Source organism: Macaca mulatta, chromosome 12, assembly GCF_049350105.2.
Source record: "Macaca mulatta isolate MMU2019108-1 chromosome 12, T2T-MMU8v2.0, whole genome shotgun sequence".
Taxonomy (NCBI): Eukaryota; Metazoa; Chordata; class Mammalia; order Primates; family Cercopithecidae; genus Macaca; species Macaca mulatta.
This window is the reverse complement of record NC_133417.1, coordinates 63,859,089-63,876,734: the sequence shown is the minus strand read 5'-3', so window position 1 is coordinate 63,876,734 and position 17,646 is coordinate 63,859,089. Positions and strand designations below refer to the sequence as shown.

The 17,646-nt window shown below is 42.7% G+C and overlaps 1 protein-coding gene across 22 annotated transcripts in view; it reads right to left on the bottom strand.

The window, feature by feature from the left end:
* TANC1 (tetratricopeptide repeat, ankyrin repeat and coiled-coil containing 1) overlaps positions 1 to 17,646 on the bottom strand; it is a 265,725-nt gene that overhangs the window by 180,927 nt on the left and 67,152 nt on the right. The window lies entirely within an intron of this gene.

Sequence of the window (17,646 nt, the reverse complement as noted above, 5' to 3'; positions counted from 1 at the left end):
CCAGGCCTGACATGACAGGAAAAAGACTCCAGAAATTTACTGTGAGAGACCATGTACAAAAACAAAACGCCACACTTCATATTTGAGACAGGTGTTTGTAATACATGCTGTTGGTTGTACTGTTTTCTTGGTGCTCTCCTCACTCTTTCTGAAAGTACTTGTACTCTGGAAACTGCAGTGTTTTGGTTAACTGGATCAGGCTTCCTAGTGAATGTGGTACCCAAGGCTTGGCCTCTCCCGCCCCCACTGCCTCATACAGTCACAGGTCATTCCCCAGCTGCATGCCCTAAATCAGGGGATGCCCGTAGGAAGATAAATATAATTCAGAGTCCAAAATACATGGATGTAAACTGGGCCATTGCCAATTTCTCATGGATCCTGGGTAACCGAGATGGTTTTTGTTTTCATGGTTAGGAACAGCTGCAAGAGCGCAATACTCTCTCTAGACTAATAAAATAACCTAAGTCTGGCTCAGTATTTCAGCTGTGGCAGCAGCCAAACTTCCCAGAATGGTGCAAGCCTCGTGCAGTTCTGGAAGAGCTGGGGTGGTAGTTCTCAACTAAACTGAAAGCATTCAAACCCAACCCAACAGCAAGCTAACACACACACACACACACACACACACACACACACACACACACACAGAGAGAGAGAGAGAGAGAGAGAGAGAGAACACCACTTCAACTAAATTTGGAATTAGAGTTAATTCCTATGGGTGGAGATGACATGTTACTTGTAGGGGTCCCATAAAACTAATCAAACCTATAAAGTTTTCAAGCCTTATACTTGAAGGTATGTTACGTGCCATGTATGAACATCAGGTGTTTTTCCTCTAAAACCCAGTGAAAGGTTCAATTAAAGCTCTTAGTAACTCTGCAATGAAACCTCTGATCACTGATTCTGTCACCACTTGTATTAACACAGACAGTATGAAACATCTCTCAGACCTAAAGAACAAAACTCACTATTGTGAAGCAGCACAGAAAACACATGCACACACACATACACACAGCTTACTTTTCTTGGGGAGGAAAAGGGAGCTGCAGAAGCTGCTTTTTCCACACTGAGACCATTCTTTATACACTCTTGCACATGTAGCCCAGTTACCAAGTTATTTCTTAAATGTAAGTGTGTGGTCCAAATGTCTCCCACTAAGGAAAAACAGCCCAATTAGAACCCAGTGGAAAACAAGACACATGTTTCTTGAATGGCTTTGAATTAGAGACAGTGAATGTAAAATTGTTCTAGATATAATGAAGATGTTGCACAGATGTACTAAGTTTTCATGGTCTCAGCAAAACATCTTCCTGGTACAGCAAAATATGTGAGTCTGCAACAAAGCTGGATATAAAATAATTTTTAAAATATCTGATTCTTGTTTTTATGCTGTAAAACTTCTCAAGCCAACTCTTTTGCCTTCTCACAAACCTAATAAAGCCCATATTTCAATGTACTGATAATTCACTAAAAATAAAACTGCATTCATCTCCAATTGACATCACTTTTTATAATTCTCATTGATATTGTAAATCAATACAAATGGAAGATTTATTAATACAAACGGACGGCCTTTACTTCACAAATCCAGCAACCAACCACAAAAGCAATGGCAGAAGTAGAGATACTTATTTCACAGACATCCTCCTGTTTAGTCCTCACAACCACCAGAAAGAGGAACTATAATTATCCTCTTTCGATAGATAAGGAAATTGAGACCTAGAGAATCTCAGTAGCCTGCTCTAAGGTCACACGTTAGCTCTTAACACCTCATTCCACTTCTTCCTCTGGAGGAAAGACAGGCACTAAAACCATGCCTTGGCACCCTAAGCCTTGGATTTCCAGATAAAATGACATCCAAGAACAAGTCTCTGTTACACAGCACGGGGCCTAAAGGTAAATGGCAAAACTGCAATGCTGTTCTGATAGCCTGGTTTAATTTAAAACGGTATCACAGGCTGGGTGTGGTGGCTCACGTCTGTAATCAACACTTTGGGAGGCCAAGGTAGGAGGATCACTTGAGTCCAGGAAATTGAGACCAGCAGTGAGACTTTGTTTCTACAAAAAAAAAATTTTTTTTAATTAGCTGGGTGAGGTGGCATATGCCTGTAGTCACAGCACTTTGGGGGACTGAGGTGGGACATCTGAGCCCAGGTGTTCGAGGCTGCAATGAGCTCTCATCATGCCACTGCACTTGCGCCTAGGCAACAGAGTGAGGCTCTTAAACAAAAAAACATGTCACTATGTATTCCTAAGCATTTTCACTTATTCTTCTGAAAGAGAAACAAATGCTATACTCCCAAGCACCCAATCCCACATCAGTCTATTCTTGGCTCTCGTTTCTCTGTGCTATCACCCTTGGAAAAATGGCCAGAATACTCACTTCAACTGCTGCCTCTATGTAGGCAAGTCACATATCTGTTTCTCCATTCTTTATCTGTGCTACAGTTACACAACTTTATTTCCAACTTGCTGTCATCAACCCTGGCTACACATACCTCAACACGTCCAAAACTAAACCCATCTTCCTCTCCCTACTTCCAAAACCCACTCACTAGTCTGGGTCCAGGTTCCTGCTGATAAAGCACCATCCTTTTTAGTTCACCAAACTTAAAGCCCCTCCTCCTTCTCATGGCCTCCCTTCCTTGTCTGGTAGACAGCCAAAGAGGGCTCTATCTCACCAGTCCCAGCTCCTCTCCATTTGCTTCCACCATTCTGGGGAGGTCCTCACTATCCCTCTGGTGGACTTCAGGCTGAAATCTGTAACATTAGGCCAGTTAAGTGTAACAGAGTTACCCGGGGGACTTGTTAAGGGGCAGGCTGCTGGACCCCACCCTGGAATTCGGTTCTTTAGGTCTGGGGTACAGCTCTCCTGCTGCTGATGAAGCAGTCCCTGATGGCGCACACTCCCAGGAACCACTGCTGTCATACACCCTCCTCCCTCCCTTTCTCAACACTTACATAAATTATTCTTGAATCTTAACACAAACCAGTGTAACCCTTTTAAAATCTGAACATTTAGGCCTCTGATAAGTAAGTTTGGATGGGAAGGGCTACCACCTGCCAAGGACCTACTGTGCTCCATAGTCTGTCAAGTTCAGTCAAAACAATTCTGCAAAATACACAGCACTGTCCCCAAATTTACAGGGCAATTTCGTTAAAACAAAACAAAACAAAACAAAAAAAACCCAAGACTTTCAAAGTTACACAATTTCTAAATTCCACAATAGATTGGGTTTATATATGTATTAAAAGGGCCCTCTCCTTAGACACACTTTAAAAACCAAATATGATGGAAGAGGGAGACCTATGAAGAAAAAGAAGCATTTCCTTTTCAGAACAGGGCCAAAGGAGGGACCTATGAGGAAACAAAATACAGAATAGCCAGGTCTCAATTTACAGTTCACTGTGGTACAGCACAAAAGTCCATCCATGCTCCCAAGAGCAATTTAACAGAATAAAGAGGGCCAATTGTGGTGGCTCATGCCTGTAATCCCGGCACTTTGGGAGGCCAAGGTGGGAGAATGACTTGAGGCCAAGAGTTCAAGACCAGCCTGGGCAACATAGCAAGAGCCCATCTCTACAAAAAACAACTTCAGTAGACTCTGCTTTCCTTCACCCGCCTATACCCAAAAAGGTTCTGTATGATTTTTGTAGATCATATCCTTACCTGTTCTAAACTAGTTTTACTAAGGACTAATAAAATTTAGGTCTATATGTGCTATAAAAACAAGGTTGTTTCTTGCCTTTTCTGCCTGTGCAAGAACGATCAGCATCAACATCAGAAATCCAGGATAATTTCTATGTTCACATTATCGTTTATTAAAAAAGAGGGCTTGTGTAAGCCAGCAAATGATCAAGTCCCACAATTGAACACAACTTTTCAAAAATGCCCTGAATTTGAAAGCACTTCCCTGTACAGCAATCCATTTCCTTCTCATAAAAACTCTGAGAGGGCAAGCAGTATGATCCTACTGTCCTTGTCTCAGGCAACCCAGCTAATAGACAGTTCATGGAAGAGCCAGGACTGGTATCTAGATGAAGCCACAGATGACATGGACCATCAAGAGTCATGTCTTTACCACTGATTATAAGAAAAAATATACATTAACAGATTCAGATATGAACAAGACCAGTTACTGCTACCCAAAGTCAATCTGCTTGCCAGATATCTACAACAGTGCTGTGGCGTTATGGAAACAACTCGAAACAAGGTGGCATGATACCAAAGGCAAAGGTGTTGGGGTCAGGTCAACCAACACCAGCCCGTGTGGTCTAAATCCCAACTATACCATGCTTTCCTGGCCCTGTGCCCCTGGGCCTGGATGTAAGCTCTCTGACCCTAGATTCCTCACTTGTAACAAAGATGACATACCTCAGAATAGCTGTGAAAAAATCAGAAATAAAACATGACAAGTTTGTAGGACTATATCTAGCATGAAATGTGTATTATAGAAATGGTCACTAATGTGTTGTATTATTACACCTGTTTATATAGGCCCAGTGATAAGTTTTAAACATTTACAATTAAATGTTAGTGGAGTGAAGTCCCAAAATTGGAGACAGGTCTCAGTTAATTTAGAAAGTTTATTCTGCCAAGGTTGACGATGCACACCCTTCAAACAGCCTCAGGAGGTCCTGATGACATGTGCCCAAAGTGGTCAGAGCACAGCTTGGTTTTATACATTTCAGGGAGACAGGAGACATCAATCAGTAAATGTAAAATGAACATTGGTTCGGTCTGGAAAGGCAGGACGACTGGAAATGGGGGGGGGGGCTGCCAGGTCACGGGTAGGTGGGAGACCAATGGTTGCATTCTTTTGAGTTTCTGATTAGCTTTTCCAAAGGAGGCAATCAGATGTGCATTTATCTCAGTGAGCAGAGGGATTACTTTGAATAGAATGAGAGGCAGGTTTGCCCTAAGTAGTTCCCAGCTTGAATTTTCTTTTAGCTTTAGCGATTTGGGGGCCCAAGATATTTTCCTTTCACAGTGGAATGACTTAAGTTTGCCTTTTCCTTCTTTATTTAGGAAATTAAGATAAAATGTAATCAGCAATTTTAAAATGGGGCTGAGGGAGGGCTGAAGGATGAGTCACAAATTTTCTGGCTTGAGTGACAGGGTAGAAAGTAGTGCCAATGACCAAAATGGGAAAAGCAGACAAGCATGGGGTGAGTGGTTTGGAGTGGGGAGCAGGAAGCAGGCAATAACTGGGGGGGAAATGAGTTCAGTTTGGATATCCTGAGTTAAAAGTACCTATGAGTCATCCAAGCAGAAATGTCCAAAAGATTGTCTAAGAGGAGGATGAATTCAGAGAGATCTGGGGGGTCCATTGAAGTGTGGGTGGTGGCTGAAGCCACAGAATTATTGAGGTCTCCCCCAGAAAGGCTGAGCAGACTAAAAGAAAACCACCAAGGATGAACCAGGAACATAAGGGCAGATACAGCAGGACCTAAGAGGAAATTAAAGAAGCAAAAACAAAGCAGTCGAGTATGGTGCAAAGGGGCCGGGCACCATGGCTCATGCCTGTAATCTCAGCATTTTGGGGAGGCCGAGGCAGGTGGATCGCTGGAACTCAGGAGTTTTGAGACCAGCCTGAGTAACATGGTGAAAACCTGTTTCCATAAAAAATACAAAAAAAAATTAGCCAGGTCTGGTGGCTAACGCCTGTACTCCTAGCTATTTGACCAGCTGAGGTGGGAGCGTCGCTTGAGCCCAAGGAGGCAGAGGTTGCAGTGAGCCGAGATTGTGCCGCTGCACTCCAGCCTGGGTGACAAAGCCAGACCCTATCTCAAGAAAAAGAGAAAAGAATGGTGCATAGGAACCCAGAAGAGAAAGCTTTGATGAGGAGTGATCAGTAGAATCCAATACTACGGGAAAAGTCATGTCAAGGACTAACAAGTGACAACAGGGTTCAATGATCAGAGGCCATCTGGAACATCAACAAGGGCAGTTTCCATTGAGGCCAAGGAAACCAGGAGATAGGCCATCTGTAGGGTCAGTCCCTCCTAAATTGTAAAATTCTTTAACTTCAAAACTGAAACTCACCATTCTCCCTCAAACCGACCAAATTAATAAAATGTCAAATAGCAATGGGTTGCAAGGTTTTCTTTCACAGAAAAGGAATTTGCAAAAGAAAGATGCAGTCTAAAACCACAAAACCATTTAACATGATCTTTGCTATTAAGTTCCTATCTACTTTCTAAAGTTGGTCCCAGGTAAGGAGAAAAATTAGTGAATTCTCTGCCAAACAAAAACTAAAGGTGGGGGGAAACAACTTTCTAAATAAATTTCCTTTCTGATAAATCTCTATGGCCAATACACTTAAATTGCTATTTCAATGTTACTTTGAGAAACGTGTTACCACAGGAAGAAAGGCTTGGTTTCAATATGCAAATCTCTTGTAAAATTCCATTTAAGCAGATTTCTGCCTGGATTTCTCAGTAAGCCTAAACTCTTGTTGAATTTAGTAAATTCCTCTTCCATGTCATTTTTCTTGTTCTTTGTCATGTTAGAATAGAAAACGCTATCGCATGCAATTTTAAGTGAAAAATATAAAATGATTTTACAATATGAATTATGGCACAACAGAATGTTTGGGTTGGCAGTGTCAACTGGTTAAACAGGTCAGTGGAATTCAAAAAAGTTCCCCTAAACATCTGCTTGGCTAAGAAAGAGGTTTTTAAGTTTACTCTGCACACAAATATTTTTCAAAAGTTAAATATCTCAAATATTAATGACTATTATAGAATTGTCATTAATATACAGCAAAAAAATTCGAAGATCTGAGGCTTCTGAAATATGTTCCTCTAAAACTACTACTCACTCTTTGTATGCATCACTGAATTTAAGCCGGCAATTTCTTCAGATCTTCTGGTAACTAATTTTATGTATCCTTTAAACTCTTTATCATATGTGGCTATCTTAATTTTATTTATTTATGAGACAGAATCTCACTCTGTTGCCCAGGTTGGAGTGCAGTGGTACAATCTCAGCACACTACAATCTCCGCCTCCTGAGTTCAGGCAATTCTCATGCCTCAGCCTCCCGAGTAGCTGGGACTACAGGCATGTGCCACTATGCCTGACTAATTTTTTTGTATTTTTAGTACAGACAGGGTTTCACCATGTTGCCCAGGCTGGTCTTAAACTCCTGAGCTCAGGCAATCTGCCCACCTCAGCCTCTCAAAGTGCTAGGATTACAGGTGTGAGCCACCGTGCCTGGCCCATATGTGGCTATCTTACTTCATGATATACACTATCACCTCTTGTGGAGCTTTAAAAAGACAACAACAACATAGCAGGGACTCCTCCTCCCCCAAATTCTAGTTCAACACACCTCAAGTGAGTCCCAGTATCCTAATTTTTAAAGCTTCACAGGAATTGCGGTAAGTACTCTTCTGCCCTGCCCCTGTGGAGAAGCTCTGCCTTTTGGCAGGATCCCCCAAAGTTCTGGGGAGCAATGTGGCCACTGCATTCCTCATGGATAGCAGGGTGTGGCAGAAGAAGTGACTGCAGAAAATGAAATCCTGCTGGCAAGTCACACAAAACAGATGGCCGAGTACAACGGGCACATCTCAGACATTTCAAGAACTCACAGCAATTTGGAAGCTCCTTTAACCTTGACTCCCATTCCCTTGGAGCAGTATTTCCAACACCCACAGAGAAGGGAGCCGGGTCAGTGTCTTTAACGCCCCCAGTCAGTCATTTGGTCCTGGATGTCTTGGGGACTCCTGCTCGCTGCCTCCACTGTGCAAGGCTGGGCATAAATGGCCACAGTCTTCCAAGCTGTGCTCACTTAAGATGGGATTGGAGACGCCATTCTCAGCCAATTCTCTTTCTTAAAGGAGGGAATATCTGAATCCTACTACATTCTACACATTGGAGACAGAATGCAAATAAAAAGATGACTAGAACAAAGATCGTATACATTAGGGGCCTCCAGCCTCACCAAACCTCTTGAAATAGTTTTAAGACAGGGTTTCATGCTGTCTCCCAGGCTGGAGTACAGTGGCGCCATCAGAGCTCACTGTAGCCTCAATCTCCTGGGCTCAAGCGATCCTCCTACCTCAGCCTCCTGAGTAGCTGGGACTACAGGTGCATGCCACCATAACACAGCCATTTTTGTTTTGTTCTGTTTGGTTTGGTAGAGATGAAGTCTCGCTGTGTTGCCCAGGCTGGACTCAAGTGATCCTTCCACCTCAACCTCCCAAAGTGCTCGGATTACTGGCGAGAGCCATCATTCCTGGCATTAAAGTAGGCATTTCTGTTTCACAACTTACACATAAGACTACAGTACAGGGAGATCTCAGCACATGGTTAGCAAGTTTCCTCAAGTTCCCAAAGCCACACACAACTAGAAAATCCTCCTTGAAACCCAGGGGAAGAAGAGGGATGACAACTCAGAATAATAGTCTGCAGAACGGGCATGAGGCAGAGCCTATGCAGCTTTAACTGACATGACCCTAAAAAGCCAATGTATGAAGAGCATTTGAGGTAAGGCAGCCTGTAAATGTTCCCTTATTTGTCTGTCTTCTAGGAGCTATAAGGAGCCTTGTCATTAAACTTTACGAAGTTTTCATGGGGAGTGAGGGGTAGGAGAATGAAAATGATACAGATTACACAGCCAGTCTGACTTTATTAAAAATGTGAAAATTTTATCAGTTACACGTCTGACAATTGTACTTAAACTGTAAATAAAGATAGTAAGCCATTCAGTCAACATATATTAAATGTTTTCAATGGAAAAGTACTGCTCTAGACGCCATAACAAAGGGACCCAGCATTCTAAAATGGGCACAAGTCAATAATCTTAGAAAAGCTTCAAAAGAGCATACTAAAGCACGCATGTTATTAGTAAGAGTGCTTTAACATAGTAAGATAACGATTTAAGTTTCTCTGAAGAAATCTGATTTACTTTCAAAGCCCTCAAAATTTTCCAAGAATAACATATCTTGAATACCTGGCCTGTCAAAGCATGGATTCCCTATGAGCACATCCCTGGTCTCAACTCTCCTCACTCCACACGCCACTTGCTTGCAACAGAGAGTGGTTGTCTCCCTCACTCAGGGGTGCCCATAAGTTCCTCCAAACAAGTTGACCATAGAAAGCCGGCAAGAGAACTGGAAAAAAGAAAACCTGTCAGCACTCTTCCCTATGAGACAAGAGGCACAGAGTTTATAAACACCAGCTCTGACGTCCCTGAAAATTCCAAAGCAGCAGTAATGGAGAAAAAGACATCACATGTACATACTGTCATGCCCAGTAAAAGCAGAGTGGCCAGAGGGTTGGCAAAAACAAGAGAATTCATTCCTTCCTCAGATGCTCACTGTCCAAGCTGAGGCAGGACATCAACTGAGAAGCACCTGCTCTTAAGCAAGGTACTAGATGCACCCGGTTTACCACCACTATCTCAGGTGTTCTCTTTATGTGAAGCTAACAGATTTACAGCCCAGTCCACAATGAAATGTTTTAAAAGTTTAAGATAATGTGCCAAGAACCACTCTCAAACCCTTAGCGTGCTGAAGTCCCCCTAAGCACCTCCTTCCCTTATCTCCGGCCTCACCCCTCAGAAGTCCCAGGTTTCTAAAAAATTCACCATTCCCAAACACACCACTCAACTTCACACCTTTGCTCTTTCTCTTCCCTCAACCTGAAACCCTCTCTGTCACTCTGAAAATTAGTCATCCTCCAGGTACAGCTCAAATATCACCTGCATGTCCACACCATCCCCCCGCCACCCAGAGTCTTGCCAGCCCTTTTCTCTGTGCTTGGAACACCTGGCTGGCCTCTGAGTTGCAGCACTGGCTTTGTTCCGCCTGAGCTCTCCTCCTACCAGTTTCTCCAGGGCTGGTCTTCCCTCACCCACCACCTTCCCGCTCTCACTCTCATCACAAGCAGAAGCAGATGCTCCATCCACGCTTCCTCATTGAAAGATTCCAACAAGGATCTCCTGTGACTGACCCAGAGCCTATCTCGCTGGGAAATGTCCTTTTTACTGCTACACCTTTCCTGGAAAACATTCTTTTTCAAGGGTGCTCTCCATGTTCAAACACACTACCAACTAGGCTGCTGCCCAAGTCAATCCTGCTGGGCTTCACTGCCAGAAAGAATGGGATCATGTGCAGTCACGTTTGGGCCAAAAAAACCACCTTGGCAGGGCACCAGAGTGCTAATAGGTTTGTGCATGCCGAGGCGGGGTGGAGGCCTCTCCTCTGCCTAAGTCTGTTTAAAGAGGAGCTCCAGAAGACCTGCTGCCTTCCCCACCAGGACTTCAAAGATGACAACAGAGAATAGGAGTTTTTCTCTGGAAGGAAACCAGGGAGTAATACAGGAGATGGGTTCAGCCTTTCCCTGACTTCAGCGTCAGCTGAGATCTCATTTGAGCCAAGTGCAGAGGAGAACCCTATGTGAACCGGGTGGTCACCCCCACATCAAATGCCTAATGTTCCCTCAAAAAAAGCCTCAACTCAAACATGCGGTAGGGTTCCAAGATGGCCGAATAGGAACAGCTCCAGTCTGCAGCTCCCAGCGTGATCGACACAGAAGATAGGTGATTTCTGCATTTCCAACTGAGGTGCCTGGGTCATCTCACTGGGACTGGGGAGACAGTGGATGCAGCCCACAGAGGGTGAGCCGAAGCAGGCCAGGGTGTCACCTCACCCAGGAAGCTCAAGGGGTTGGGGAATTCCCTTTCCTAGCCAAAGGAAGCCATGATAGACTGTAGCTGGAAAATCGGGGCACTCCCACCCTAATACGGCACTTTTCCAACGGTCTTAGCGAACGGCACACCAGGAGATTATATCCCATGCCAAGATCAGTGGGTCCCACTCCCACAGAGCCTTGCTCACTGCTGTGCAGCAGTCAGAGACCGAGCTGCAAGGCCGCAGCTTAGTTGAGGGAGGGGCGTCCGCCATTGCTGAGGCTTGAGTAGGTAAACAAAGCAGCCAGGAAGCTCAAACTGGGTGGAGCCCACCATAGCTCAATGAGGCCTGCCTGCCTCTATAGACTCCATCTCTGGGGGCAGGGCACAGCTGAACAAAAGGCAGCAGAAACTTCTACAGACTTAAACATCCCTGTCTGACAGCTCTGAAGAGAGCAGTGGTTCTCCCAGTACGGTGTCTGAGCTCTGAAAACGGACAGACTGCCTCCTCAAGTGGGTCCCTGACCCCCGTGTAGTCTAACTGGCAGACACCTCCCAGTAGGGGTCAACTGACACCTCATACAGCCAAGTGCCCCTCTGAGATGAAGCTTTCAGAGGAAGGATCAGGCAGCAATATTTGCTGTTCTGCGGCCTCTGCTGGTGATACCCAGGCAAACAGGGTCTGGAGTGGAACTCCAGCAAACTCCAACAGATCTGGAGCTGAGGGACCTGACTCTCAGAAGGAAAACTACAAAACAGAAAGGAATAGCATCAACATCAACAAAAAGGACATCCACACCAAAACCCCATCTGTAGGTCACCATCATCAAAGACCAAAGGTAGATAAACCACAAAGATGGTGAGAAACCAGAGCAGAAAAGCTGAAAATCCTAAAAACCAGAGCACTTCTTCTCCTTTAAAGGATCGCAACTCCTTGCCAGCAACGGAAAAAAGCTGGATGGAGAATGACTTTGATGAGTTGACAGAAGTAGGCTTCACAAAGTTGGTAATAACAAACTTCTCTAAGCTAAAGGAGGATGTTCGAACCCATCGCAAGAAAGCTAAAATCCCTGAAAAAAGATTAGACGAATGGCTAACTAGAATAACCAGTATAGAAAAGACCTTAAATGACCTGATGGAGCTGCAAATCATGGCATGAGAACTACATGACTCATGCACAAGCTTCAGTAGCTGATTTGATCAAGTGGAAGAAAGGGTATCAGTGATTGAAGATCAAATGAATGAAATGAAGTGAGAAAAGAAGTTTAGACAAAAAAGAGTAAAAAGAAACGAGCAAAGCCTCCAAGAAATATGGGACTATGTGAAAAGACCAAATCTACGTTTCATTGGTATACCTGAGAGTTATGGGGAGAACATAACCAAGCTGAAAAACACTGTGCAGGATATTATCCAGGAGAACTTCCCCAATCTAGGAAGGCAGGCCAACATTCAAATCAGGAAATACAGAGAATATCACAAAGATACTCCTTGAGAAGAGGAACCCAAAGGCTCAAAATAAAGGGATGGAGGAAAATTTACCAAGCAAATGGAAAGCAAAAGAAAAAAAGCAGGGGTTGCAATCCTAGTCTCTGATAAAACAGACTTTAAAGCAACAAAGATCAAAAGAGACAAAGGCAGCCATCACATAATGGTAAAGGGATCAATTCAACAGGAAGAGCTAACTACCCTAAATATATATGCACCCAATACAGGAGCACCCAGATTCATAAAGCAAGTCCTTAGAGACTTACAAAGAGACTTAAGACTTCCACACAATAATAATGGGAGACTTTAACACCCCACTGTCAATATTAGATCAATGAGACAGAAGGTTAACAAGGATATCCAGGACTTGAACTCAGCTCTGCACCAAGCCGACCTAATAGACATCTACAGAACTCTCCACCCCAAATCAAAAGAATATACATTCTTCTCAGCATATCACACTTATTCCAAAATTGACCACATAGTTGGAAGTAAAGCACTCCTCAGCAAACGTAAAAGAACAGAAATCACAACAAACTGTCTCTCAGACCACAGTGCAATCAAATTAGAACTCAGGACTAAGAAACTCACTCAAAGCTGCACAACTACATGGAAACTGAACAACTTGCTCCTGAATGACTACTGGGTAAATAATGAAATGAAGGCAGAAATAAAGATGTTCTTTGAAACCAATGAGAACAAAGATACAACATACTAGAATCTCTGGGACACATTTAAAGCAGTGTGTAGAGGCAAATTTATAGCACTAAATGCCCACAAGAGAAAGCAGAAAAGATCTAAAACTGACACCCTAACATCACAATGAAAATAACTAGAGAAGCAAGAGCAAACAAATTCAAAAGCTAGCAGAAGGCAAGAAATAACTAAGATCAGAGCAGAACTGAAGGAGATAGAGACACAAAAAACCCTTCAAAAAAAAAAAAAAAATCAATGAACTCAGGAGCTGGTTTTTTGAAAAGATCAACAAAATTGATAGACTGCTAGCAAGACTAATACAGAAGAAAAGAGAAGAATCAAACAGATGCAATAAAAAAATGATAAAGGGGATATCACCCCCGATCCCACAGAAATACAAATTACCATCAGAGAATACTATAAACACCTCTATGCAAATAAACTAGAAAATCTAGAAGAAATGGATCAATTCCTGGACACATACACCCTCCCAAGATTAAACCAGGAAGAAGTTAAGTCCCTGAAGAGACCAATAACAGGCTCTGAAATTGAGGCAATAATAGCCTACCAATCAAAAAGTCCAGGACCAGACGGATTCACAGCAAAATTCTACCAGAGGTACAAAGAGAAGTTGGTACCATTCCTTCTGAAACTATTCCAATCAATAGAAAAAGAGGGAATCCTTCCTAACTCATTTTATGAGGCCAGCATCATCCTGACACCAAAGCCTGGCAGAGACACAACAAAAAGAGAAGTTTAGACCAATATCGCTGATGAACATCGATGCAAAATTCCTCAATAAAATACTGGCAAACCGAATTCAGCAGCACATCAAAAAGCTTATCCACCACGATCAAGCTGGCTTCATCCCTGGGATGCAAGGCTGGTTCAACATATGCAAATCAATAAATGTATTCCATCACATAAACAGAACCAAAGACAAAAACCACATGAGTATCTCAATAGATGCAGAAGAGGCCTTCAACAAAATTCAACAGCCTTCATGCTAAAAACTCTCAATAAACTAGGTATTGATGGAATGTATCTCAAAATAATAAGAGCTATTTATGACAAACCCACAGCCAATATCATACTGAATGGGCAAAAACTGGAAGCATCCCCTTTGAAAACTGGCACAAGACAGGGATGCCCTCTCTTACCACTCCTATTCAACATAGTGTTGAAAGTTCTGGCCAGGGCAATCAGACAAGAGAAAGAAATAAAGGGTATTTGATTAGGAAAAGAGGAAGTCAAATTGTCCCTGTGTGCAGATGACATGATTGTATATTTAGAAAACCCCATCATCTCAGCCCCAAATCTCCTTAAGCTGATAAGCAACTTCAGCAAAGTCTCAGGATACAAAATCAATGTGCAAAAATCACAAGCATTCCTATATGCCAATAACAGACAAAGAGAGCCAAATCATGAGTGAACTCCCATTCACAATTGCTACAAAGAGAATAAAATACCTAGGAATCCAACTTACAAGGGATGTGAAGGACCTCTTCAAGGAGAACTACAAACCACTGTTCAATGAAATACAAGAGGACACAAACAAATGAAAGAACATTCCATGCTCATGGATAGGAAGAATCAATATCATGAAAATGGCCATATTGCCCAAGGTAATTTATAGATTCAATCCATCTCCATCAAGCTACCAATAGTTTCTTCACAGAATTGGAAAAAATTCCTGTAAAGTTCATATGGAAGCAAGAAAAGAGTCTGCATTGCCAAGGCAATCCTAAGCAAAAAGAACAAAGCTGGAGGCATGCTACCTGACTTCAAACTATACTACAAGGCTACAGTAACTAAAACAGCATGGTACTGGTACCAAAACAGAGAGATAGACCAATGGAACAGAACAGAGGCCTCAGAAATAACATTATACATCTACAACCATCTGATCTTTAACAAACCTGACAAAAACAAGGAACAGGAGAAGGATTCCCTATTTAATATAATAAATGGTGCTGGGAAAACTGGCTAGCCATATGTAGAAAGCCGAAACTGGATCCCTTCCTTACACCTTATACAAAAATTAATTCAAGATGGATTAAAGACTTAAATGTTAGATCAAAGCCATAAAAGCACTAGAAGAAAACCAAGGCAATACCATTCAGGACATAGACATGGGCAAGGACTTCATGACTAAAACACCAAAAGCAATGGCAACAAAAGCCAAAATTGACAAATGGGATCTAATTAAACTAAAGAGCTTCTGCACAGCAAAAGAAACTACCATCAGAGTGAACAGGCTACCTACAAGAATGGGAGAAAATTTTTGCAATCTACCCACCTGACAATGGACTAATACCCAGAATCTACAAAAACGTAAACAAATTTTCAAGAAAAAAATCAACCCCATCAAAAAGTGGGCAAAAGAGATGAACAGACACTTCTCAAAAGAAGACATTTATGCAGCCAACAGACACATGAAAAAATGTTCATCATCACTCGCCATCAGAGAAATGCAAATCAAAACCACAATGAGATACCATCTCATGCCAGTTAGAATGGCGATCATTAAAAAGTCAGGGAACAACAGGTGCTGAAGAGGATGTGGAGATATAGGAACGCTTTTACACTGTGGGTGGGACTGTAAACTAGCTCAACCATTGTGGAAGACAGTGTGGTGATTCCTCAAGGATCTAGAACTAGAAATACCATTTGACCCAGCCATCCCATTACTGGGTATATACCCAAAGGATTATAAATCATTCTACTGTAAAGACACATGCACACATATGTTTATTGCAGCACTATTCACAATAGCAAAGCCTTGGAACCAACCCAAATGTCTATCAATGATAGGCTGGATTAAGAAAATGTGGCACATATACACCATGGAATACTACGCAGCCATAAAAAAAAAAAAAAGATGAGTTCATGTCCTTTGTAGGAACATGGATGAAGCTGGAAACCATCATTCTGAGCAAACTATTCAAGGACAGAAAACCAAACACTGCATGTTCTCACTCATAGGTGGGAATTGAACAATGAGAACGCTTGGACACAGGGCAGGGAACATCACACACTGGGGCCTGTCATGGGGTGGGCGGATGGGGGAGGGATGGCATTAGGAGATATACCTAATGTAAATGATGAGTTAATGGGTGCAGCAAACCAACATGGCACATGTATACATATGTAAGAAACCTGCATGTTGTGCACACATGCCCTAGAACTTAAAGTATAATAATAATTTTTTTTTAAAAAAAAGCCTCAACTCACGTTCAGTGACAGCTTGCAAATACTGCAAGAGTTTCTAAGCACCCTAGGTTTTTCCCACATGAGGTTGCTGACCTCACCGGCACAGTATCTAAGCATTCCCTGCAGGACAGCACCACCTGGTGAACAGTCACAGCTCAAATACCTGAGGTTTCCCAGGATAGGTTCATAAAAGGGAGAGGGCCCTGGCAGCCAGGAAGGGAATCGTCTCCCAGCTGCTGCATGTCCTTCAGCCAAGTCTCCTTTCATAACGCACACCTCAGCAGAAAAGGCAGGCTTCTCATCTGTCCTAACCACAACCAACAGACAAGTATAAAAGAATACCCATCACAGCCCACAGCACACCCGCTCTCACAGCATGCCCAGTCTCAGACCCTCTGTCCTGAGGACTCACAGACGCGTGTGCACCCTTAAAATTAAATCTAACAGGTCGTGTACACACGCACTTTCTCTCTGGCCTCTTTCCCACCTACAGCAACCCATTTATAAAACTTCTGTAAGGGCAGAGGGGGAAATTCCTTTCTGAGTTTAAAGCTACAAAGGCACCACTATAAATTACAGAGTCGCAGAGATCTCAAGGGAGGCGGCTTCCTGAGAGGAGGAAGACTGTCCTTCCAGCCTGTTTTTGTGGTGATGAGATCACAGAGTTTAGATTCTGTATTTGGTCCTACATGGGTTTTAAGGGCCTTCTTCAGTAATTACAGAAAGGAAAAAGGAAGGTCAATGAGACCAAAGAAACTGAGTGGTGTTTGAGAGGTTACTTATAACTACAGCCAGGTCACCTACCAGACTCAGAAAAGAAACTACGCCTTTGGTTTTTTGTTGTTGTTGTTCCTCAGAATCAAATTTAGCAAAAAAAATTATGAACTTTTACTGTTTTGGCATTCCTGTGTTCAAAGGCCTTTTTCAATGCACAACCCAGCATTTGGGCCCATGACAGTTTTGAAAAAAATAAGCATTACCCCACAAAATATTCTCATGTAAAAGATGACAAAATATACTTATTGCAGGAATTCTTATGAAACCTAAAACACAGGAGGTTAGAGACTAGCCGAATGAGGATTTCAAATGCCCATCAATAGCTTTTTCTTTTCAGATCTAATTTCCCACTGACTCCTTCAAAAAACTTCATAGAGAATTATTACAGTTTACCTCTTGGTCATCACTTTCTTACAAGGATGAACAGAGACACTTCAAAGTTGTTTATCTAATAGAAGAAAAAAAAAATTTTTTTTCTCCCAAATACCCTTCTAAAGCCTAGCATTGGGCCTCCTCAGACCACAAGACAAAGGCTACTGTATGTGTTCATGGACCAAAGCATGTCTCCATCGATTCCATGTGACGGTCCAAATCCTCCAGCTGTAAAGGGTTCTGCAGCACTGAGTACTGCCTTGACTACAATGTGAGGCCCAGAGAGGCTAAACAACTTGATGAAAGCCACTCAGGCAAAGCCAGCACCGGTGAGTTCGTGAGGACGTTCAAGTCACACTCAACCCCAGCACAGTAGAAACAATACCACAGAAATCCTAAAGCAAATAAAAGAAAGCTCTTCTTTCATTTTGAATGCTGCTGCTTAATAGAAAGCAGGCTTACATAAC